The sequence below is a fragment of the Dendrobates tinctorius genome, unplaced genomic scaffold, assembly GCF_039654945.1.
Source record: "Dendrobates tinctorius isolate UK_male_01 unplaced genomic scaffold, ASM3965494v1 ptg000128l, whole genome shotgun sequence".
Lineage (NCBI taxonomy): Eukaryota > Metazoa > Chordata > Amphibia > Anura > Dendrobatidae > Dendrobates > Dendrobates tinctorius.
Window position 1 is genome coordinate 20,557,573 of NW_027361796.1, and position 9,437 is coordinate 20,567,009.

Below are 9,437 nucleotides of genomic sequence, written 5' to 3' on the forward strand. Positions count from 1 at the left end.
GGCCAACTTACTGGACCAGAAGCCTGAGCCAGCGTGCAGGGGTAGGAGTCACAGCAGCCGATTCTGGATTCCTGCCTGGACGCTGTCGCCAATGATAGGACAGTGAGTTAGCAGTGCTGCCTGCAGGCAACCATTGACGGAAGAGCAGCGGCACAGCGCGCTCTCTCCGACTCCACCCTCAAAGAACACGCCGCGACGTGCAGCTTCATGTCGCGGCGCATTCTTAACCCCTAGGGTGCCACCCCAAAATCGTGGCAACTGCAGTGCACGCACCTTTGAAACCACCGCCGTGCCCGCAAATTTAAAGGGCTGGCGGCAGTTAAAAGAGGAATGATGTGGGATATTAGTGGTAGTAGTCCATTAGCTCTGGCTGACGGGATGATGTGGGATATTAGGGGGAGTAGTCCGGTGGCTCTGGCTGACGGGATGATGTGGGATATTAGGGGAAGTAGTCTGGCGTCTGTGAGGGGATGATGTGGGATATTAGTGGTAGTTGTCTGGTGGCCCTGGCTGACGGGATGATGTGGAATATTAGGGGTAGTAGTCAGGTGGCTTTGACAGGATGATGTGGGATATTAGGGGTTGTAATCCGGTGGCTCTGGCTGACGGGACGATGTGGGATATTAGGGGTAGTAGTCCGGTAGCTCTGGCTGACGGGATTACGTGGGCTATTAGGGATAGTAGTCCGGTGGCTCTGGCTGACAGGATGATGTGGGATATTATGGTGAATGTGGCTATGTGGAGTGGGCTGGGCTCTACAATCAGCTTTATATATATATATATATAAATATATATATATATATATATATATATATATATATATAATCATTATAATTTGTTATAACTAACCGTAGTTAGTTATTATGCCCGGGCAGCGCTGGGCTCTTCAGCTAGTATCAACATAAACTTGTGCATTTATTGAAGATGTAATGACAGCCATCTCCCCAGTGCCTTTACCTGACATGCAGCCCCATATCATCAATGACTGTAGAAATTTGCATGTTCTCTTCAGGCAGTCATCTTTATAAATCTCATTGGAACAGCACCAAACAAAAGTTCCAGCATCATCACCTTGCCCAATGCAGATTCGCGATTCATCACAGAATATGACTTTCATCCAGTCATCGACAGTCCACGATTGCTTTTCCTTAGCCCATTGTAACCTTGTTTTTTTCTGTTTAGGTGTTAATGATGGCTTTCATTTAGGTTTTCTGTATGTAAATGCCATTTCCTTTAGGCAGTTTCTTACAGTTTGGTCACAGACATTGACTCCAGTTTCCTCCCAGTCGTTCCTCATTTGTTTTGTTGTGCATTTCCGGTTTTGGAGACATATTGCTTTAAGTTTCCGATCTTGAAGCTTTGATGTCTTCCTTTGTCTACCAGTATGTTTGCCTTTAACAACCTTCCCATGTTGTTTGCATTTGGTCCAGATTTTAGACACAGCTGACTGTGAACAACCAACATCTTTTGAAACATTGCATGGTGATTTACCCTCTAAGAGTTTGATAATCCTCTCCTTGGTTTCAATTGACATCTCTCGTGTTGGAGCCATGATTCATGTCAGTCCACTTGGTGCAACAGCTCTCCAAGGTGTGCTCACTCCTTTTTAGATGCAGACTAACGAGCAGATCAAATTTGATGCAGGTGTTATTTTGGGGAATTCCATAATAATTTTTCCTCTCAGAATTGAGTGATTCCATAATTTTTCCCCTCAGAATTGAGTGATTCCATAATTTTTCCCCTATGCTTGGTTTAAAAAAGTAACTTCTATTGAGTACCACATTTTTCGTTCTTGTTTTTTTTAGTGTTTCTTAAAGCCAGAAAGTTGCCATTTGAATTGACTTTAGCTTTGTGCCATGTCTGTGATCTGCTTTTTTTCTACAAAATTAAACAGCTGAATGAACATCTTCCAAGGCCGGTGATTCCATAATTTTTTGCCAGGAGTGGTATATCTCTGACAGTCTATGCAAAGGCCACATCCATCCCTCTGTCTCACCTATGGCTGCTGGATTCTTTTTCGTTAAGAAAAAAGATGGTGGTTTGCGCCTGTGCCTCGATTTCCGGGAAGTAAAAGTATGGTGAGAAATACCTACCCTCTCCCACTCATTCCAGATCTGTATAACCAATTGTCTGGGGCTAGGTGGTTTTCCAAACTTGATCTCAGGGGAGCATATAACCTGATCAGCAGTCGGGAAGGGGGATGAGTGGAAAATGGAATTTCTCACCTCTGAGGGTCTGTTTGAAAACTTGGTCATGCCCTTTGGGCTCACAAATGTGCCTGCAGTGTTTCAGAACTTCATGAATGATGTTTTTTTCTGATTTTATCGGGCGCTTTATGGTTGTATACCTGGGCGATATCCTGTTTTTCGCTCCTGACAAGGAATCCCACATTGGTCATTTACGCGCTGTTCTTCATAGGTTATGGGGAAATTCTCTGTTCGCTGAACCCGAAAAATGTTTGTTTTGTGTCCAGGAGCTTTCCTTTCTGGGGTTCATCCTTTCTGCCAACGGGTTTCGGATGGATCCAGGAAAGGTACAGGCCATTGTTAATTGGGTGCAGTCCAGAGACCTCAAGGGTCTGCAGCGTTTTTTGGGTTTCATCAATTATTATCGAAAATTCATCAAGGGGTTTTCTCAGGCGGTCAAGCCACTCACCGATCTAACTCGCAAGGGGGCTGATCTCAAAGTCTGGTCACCCCTGGGAGTTGAAGCATTTATTACATTGAAGAAGTGTTTTATGTCTGCTCCTGTATTGGTTCAGCCCGATCCGTCAGAACCATTCATTGTAGAGGTGGACACATCGGAGGTGGGAGTGGGGGTGATGTTGTCGCAGGGACCCGTTATTTTGACCAATTTAAGACGATGTGCCTTTTTCTCCAGGAAGTTTTCTTCTGCAGAGAGGAATTATGATGTTGGTAACCGGGAGTTATTAGCCATAAAATTGGCTTTTGAAGAATGAAGGCTCTTTTAGGAGGGGGCGATTCATCAGATTACGGTGAATACGGACCATAAGAACCTGTCCTACATTGATTCTGCCAATCGGTTAACTCATAGACAGGTGAGGTGGTCACCTTTTTTTCATATTTTAATTTTTCTATCAAATTTTGGCCTGGTTCCAAGAATGTCATTGCGGATGCCTTATCTCGCAGTTTTGATCCTATATCACCCCCCGAACCTCCTTCATCCATTCTTCAGCACGGGGTGGTTGTTGCTGGGGTATCCTCTGAATTTGAGCATGAAATTCGGGAGGCTCAGTCTCTTGCTCCTCCGTCTTTACCTGATAATAAGCTCTTTGTCCCGGTTCAGTACCGGTGGAGGGTTCTCCGGGAGTTCCACGACTCTGCTCTCAGTAGATGTCATGGTCACGAGTGACTGGACACACCGCCTCCAGCAGGGCAAATTTATATGACACGCGTGACCCTGGATACACCGCCTCCAGCAGGGCGAATTTAAATAATAGAACGTGCAGCCGGATACACCGCCTCCAGCAGGCGAATTTCAGTAGTACACGTATGTCTGGATACACCGCCTCCAGCAGGGCGAATTTCAGTATAAAGTGGAAAACTAGGAAAACAAATTACAATGGTGGCCCTGCGATAGGGAACGGGGAAGTGGAGACCTCCTGCACTCCCCTGAGTCAGTGTCTCTACACTCCTAACGATCCCTAGGCCGGTTCCGCACCGGGCGTCGATCAGGATACCTGAAATCCCTCACTCGCCATGAACCAATCCCTTACTAGTGAAGTGGACGGTGAAGAAACTAATCCCACCACTGCACTAAAACACACATTGAGGAAAGTGACAAACAGGGAAACACCACTTAGCTTTGCTCTGTTTATGTCATGATCCCAGTGCAGGTTTTTTGAGCTGCACACCGGGAGTTAATGTCTGGAGCTCTGTGCAGGTTTTGACCTGCACACTTGGGGTTAATGATTGTGGCCTCTTTCTGGTTCTGGGAGAGCTTCATAAACCCCTGGGTAGCTTCAATCCCTGCCAGTTATACTTTTGCCTTTGGCCTAGTGTGCTGACCCCCGTGTGCCTGTATGTTGCTATAGCTTGTTTATATGGTTCTGACCCGATTCTGTTTCCCGTTGTGAGTTTGCCTGTTGATTTTGTACTGCATTATTATCTGTGTATGACTCATTGCCTGTGACCTGACAACTCTCTGCTCGCCCCTCTTGTACCTTGCAGCTATCTCTGTGTGTGACTCATTGGCTACGTCCTGACTATTCTCACTGTCTATGCCCCTTGGTAAATTTGTCTCACAGTTACTCTGCTAGGAATTGTCTTGCAGCTCCCAGCTCTCTGGAGTTTCTGCCACGCCCCCAGCAGTCACGTGCTTCAGCTCCTGCGGCTCTGAAGTACGCATCTATTCGGTTGCTGCCCAATCCACAGGTAGCTTTGAGCACAGTTCGCTTTACTCAGGACACGCGCACTGGCTCAGTGAGCAAGTTCAGTGCGGTGTCTCTGACAGTTTAGCTTTGTTTAGCTAATGCTCCCAGCAACAGAGTCCGACACCTGAGTGCATCTATTCCTCCAACCAGATCCAACACCTGAGTGCAGCTTTCCAGCAACAGAGTCCCGCATCTGAGTGCAGCTTTACAGCAACAGAGTCCAGCATCCGAGTGCAGCTTTCCAGCAACAAAGTCCAGCATCTGAGTGCAGCTCTCTTCCAGCAACAGAGTCCAGCATCTGAGTGCAGCTTTCACCATAGCTGCCACTCCACCAAGCTTTGCAAGAATTCCTCGCTGACACCATAGCTGCCACTCCAGCAAGCTTTGCAAGAACTCCACACTGACACCAAAGCTGCCACTCCTCCACTCCTCACTGTGGGTCCTTCCACACCAGGACTCTGACTGTGCTGCAAGGAACTCTCTCTAGCTTCTTCACCAAGGATGGTTGGAAAAGACCAATATCACCAACAGTGAGTGAAACCACCTGCTACACCTTTATAGGCAGGACCCAAGGAATCACACCTGCTTCATTATCATGTGCAATAACACTAGCCACCACCGGGGGCAAACTAGAACAAAAGACACCACCGTGCAATAACCTTAATGGCCACCGGGGCAAATCTAACTCTAAGCAACCAGCTCAAAGAAAAAAAAAGGTTACTTATTCAAAACCTGTCATATCCAACCTGGATCATGACAATAGACACCCGGGGATCTCTGCCACCCGGGCTGTTTTGGTGGTCCTCCATGGCCTCTGATGTTGCTAGGTTTGTGTCTACTTGTGATACCTGTGCCCATGCTAAGTGTTCCCAAAACCGGCCAGCTGGGGAATTGGTGCCATTGCCAATTCCGGATAGACCTTGGACTCATTTGTTCATGGATTTTATCACTGATCTCCCTCCTTCCAATGGCAAAACTGTCATCTGGATAGTGGTTGACAGATTCAGTAAACAGGCGCATTTTGTACCTTTGGCAAGACTGCCTAATGCATAAACACTAAGATGTTTGTTGAGCACCTTGTGCGGTTGCATGGCATGCCTTTGAGTGTGGTTTCTGATAGAGGGGTGCAATTTGTGTCCAAATTTTGGAGGGCATTTTGTTAAAGATTGGGTGTTTGCTTGACCTTTTCCTTGGCCTACCATCCCGAGACCAACGGTCAGATGGAGAGGACCAATCAGTCACTTGAGCAGATTTTGCGGTGTCTTGCCACGTCTCAGCAGGATGAATGGTGACTTCGTTGTCAGTAGCAGAGTTTGCATTTAATAATTGGGTTAATCAGTCCACAGGCACCTCTCCGTTCTTGTGTAATTATGGTTTTCACCCCCATTTTGGCGAATTTTCTAGGCTGGATTCAGGATGTCCAGGGGATGATTCGGCAGTTCAACGGTTGGGGGAGATGTGGAGGGAGGTTCAGAAGGACATTGGGGAGGCTCAGGGAAAAATAAACATTTTGCTGATAAGCGGCGGTCTGTAGGACCTATATTCCTGGTAGGAAATAAAATCTGGTTGTCTACCAAGAACATGCATCTGAAAGTTCCTTCTGCTAAGCTAGGTCCCAGGTTTATTGGTCCTTACAAGATCATTGAGGTTGTCAATCCAGTTGCCTTTCGCTTACGTCTATCTCCAGGCTTCTGATCCCCAATGTGTTCCATAAGTCCCTTTTTAACTCATTTGTACCATCCTCTGCTGGGTCTCCATCCCCTCCGCCTCCTGTCTCGGTAGATGGTCAGACTGAGTACGAAGTGGAACGGATTGTGGATTCTCGTATGGTCCGCAGTTCACTTCAGTATTTGGTGCATAGGAGGGGTTACGGTCCTGCGGATCGATCCTGGGTCCCGGCACGATCGGTTCATGCCGATCCATTGTTTCGGGCATTTCATGCACGGTATCCTGGGAAACCTGGGGGTCCAGTGGCCCCCCTTGAGAGGAGAGTACTGTCATGATCCAGACCGGGTTTTGAGTCCTGTTTTCCCTTTTTCCCAGTCTGGTCATCTCAAGAGTTAACCTTCCCAGTCTCAGTCTGGGTTCAGGTTGGCTATTTATCGCTGCTGCTTCCTGCAGGCGATGTCAGTTATAGTTCTGCCTTCGGCATGAGTAGCTGACTCCAGGGCTGCCACTAGGAATTTCGGGGCCCCATACTGGTAAAATTTTCGGGGCCCCCTTGAGACTCCGCCCAGGCTCCACCCCAGCCCCGCCTCCACCCCTCGAACTGTCCAAAGTCCCACCGCTCTCTCTTGGAAAAATTCCTCTTCTCACCAATCACACATTAACAGTTCCCATCACCAGATCACACATATAGCCGGCAGCTTTTGTTTTGGCCAAAAGATTTTTTAAGCCGCCACCTTAACAGGGTAGACTCTTTTGGCCGAGCTCTATTCTACTGTAACCTATTAAATATTTGTTAAAATATGTGATACAATTTAGGTTTTTTTCTATTTTTCAATTTTTAAAATGACCAATAATATCACATACAAGGGAAAAGTACCACCGCACCATGTCCAGACCACATAGTGACCTATGATACCACACACAAGGAACAAATACCGCCAGACCATGACCAGACCACGTATTACCACCACAGTGACGGAATAATATCACATACAAGGAACAGCACCGCACCATGACCAGACCACATATTACCACCACAGTGAATACTACAACACTGATCAGTAATCAAAAAAAAAACACGATACTATCACCATAAGTGCCATTATACACTGGAGATCTGTACTTAGTATGCAGTGTCTGTGTATGGGTAATACAGTGATCAATGACATTATACACAAGGCCTTTATACAGTGTATAGTGTCAGTGTATAGGTGACACACTAACTCACCAGTGACATCTCTAGGTGAAGTCCTTCATCTTTGCTTTTCATCTTTCATCCAGCACAGACCGCCATCACATCTTCCAGCCAGGGCTCGTCTCTGCAGGAAATAACACAGTTACCTAGAGCTCCGCTTGCAGAACATATTACTTAATTTTCCCTACTTCTACATTACATCACATGAAGAAAAAAAGGCAACATAGTGTCACTCTACACAGTAACAGGACCGCCCTCCCCCATTTAAAACAGTATACTCAAAAAATAAAATAAATACATCACTGCAGTAATAATATCCCTTAATTAGACCATGTGGTAATAATATGCCCCTTCCTAGCCCCCGTGTGTCTCACTCCTGGCTTCAGCCATCCGTTCTCCGATCCCGCCCCCATAAGTATCCATTCTGCCCCATATGATCTCCCCATCCTGCCCCATTTGTCTCCACCATATCCATCCTGCCCCATGATCCTGCACGATCTGTCTCATATCCTGCCCCAGCTGTCTTCAATCTGCCCCATTGTGTCCAGCAATCTGCCCCATCGTGCCCAGCATTCTGCCCCCATCATGACCAGCAATCTGCCCCATCGTGTCCAGCAATCTGCCCCATCGTGTCCAGCAATCTGCCCCATCGTGTCCAGCAATCTGCCCCATCGTGTCCAGCATTCTGCCCCCATCGTGCCCAGCATTCTGCCCCCATCGTGCCCAGCATTCTGCCCCCATCGTGCCCAGCATTCTGCCCCCATCGTCTCCAGCAATCTGCCCCATCGTGCCCAGCAATCTGCCCCATCGTGTCCAGCAATCTGCCCCATCGTGCCCAGCATTCTGCCCCTATCATGACCAGCAATCTGCCCCATCATGCCCAGCATTCTGCCCCATCGTGCCCAGCATTCTGCCCCATCATGACCAGCAATCTGCCCCATCGTGTCCAGCAATCTGCCCCATCATGCCCAGCATTCTGCCCCTATCATGACAAGCAATCTGCCCCATCGTGTCAAGCAATCTGCCCCATCGTACCCAGCATTCTGCTCCATCATGAACAGCATTCTGCCCCCATCGTGTCCAGCAATCTGCCCCATCGTGCCCAGCATTCTGCCCCCATCATGACCAGCAATCTGCCCCATCGTGTCCAGCATTCTGCCCCATCGAGTCCAGCATTCTGCCCCATCATGACCAGCATTCTGCCCCCATCATGACCAGCATTCTGCCCCCATCATGACCAGCATTCTGCCCCCATCATGACCAGCATTCTGCCCCCATCATGACCAGCAATCTACCCCATCGTGTCCAGCAATCTGCCCCATCGTGCCCAGCAATCTGTCCCATCGTGCCCAGCAATCTGCCCCATTGTGTCAAGCAATCTGCCACATCGTGCCCAGCATTCTGCCCCATCGTGCCCAGCATTCTGCCCCCATCATGACCAGCAATCTGCCCTGTTGTGAGCTCATTTTCGGGTTTGCCTCTGGCTTTTGGTGAGGGTTATGGAGCTGGCTGTGCTGACAGAGGAGTAGTGAGTTCTCTATCTGGACTCCCTCTGTTGGTGAAGGGAGGTAATGAAGCTGATCTAATTGGCAGAGACCGGCCACCTGAGGAAGAGGACTGTGATTGGACATCAGGAGTTTCTGATTGGATTTAAGGCAGCCAACTCCCTAGTTTCTTGCTGGTGATTTTTCCTGACTGTGGCTCCTGGTTTCCAGTTTGGTTCCTGCCTTCCTAAAAGCTAAGTTTTCTCTGCTATTGTTCATATGAGTTTTTGCCTGGTTTACTTAGTTTTTGTGTTCAGCCAGCCCTGGCAGGGACTGGGCTGAATCCCCATTTTGTCTCTGATCAGTTGATCTCTTTTTGCTCTGTCTTCAGAATATACCTGAGTGCTGATATAGTGATTTGAAGTCTAGCGACTTCAGGGCCTTTTTCTATCATACGTGTTGGACATTCTTTTTGGCAGGGTTTTTTGCATGATTGCAGACAGCAGCTTTTCTTTCCTGTCCTTTCTAGTTAGCGAGGGCCCCATCGTTTGCTCAGCCTATCTTTCTACCTGTGTCTGTGTTTTCATCTTGTTTCACCGACAATACATGTTGGGGGCTGTCTATTGCTTTGGGGTCTGCTCTGGGGCAGTTTAGATTTTCCCTTTCTTTCGGCTTATTTAGTTCTCCGGCCGTGACG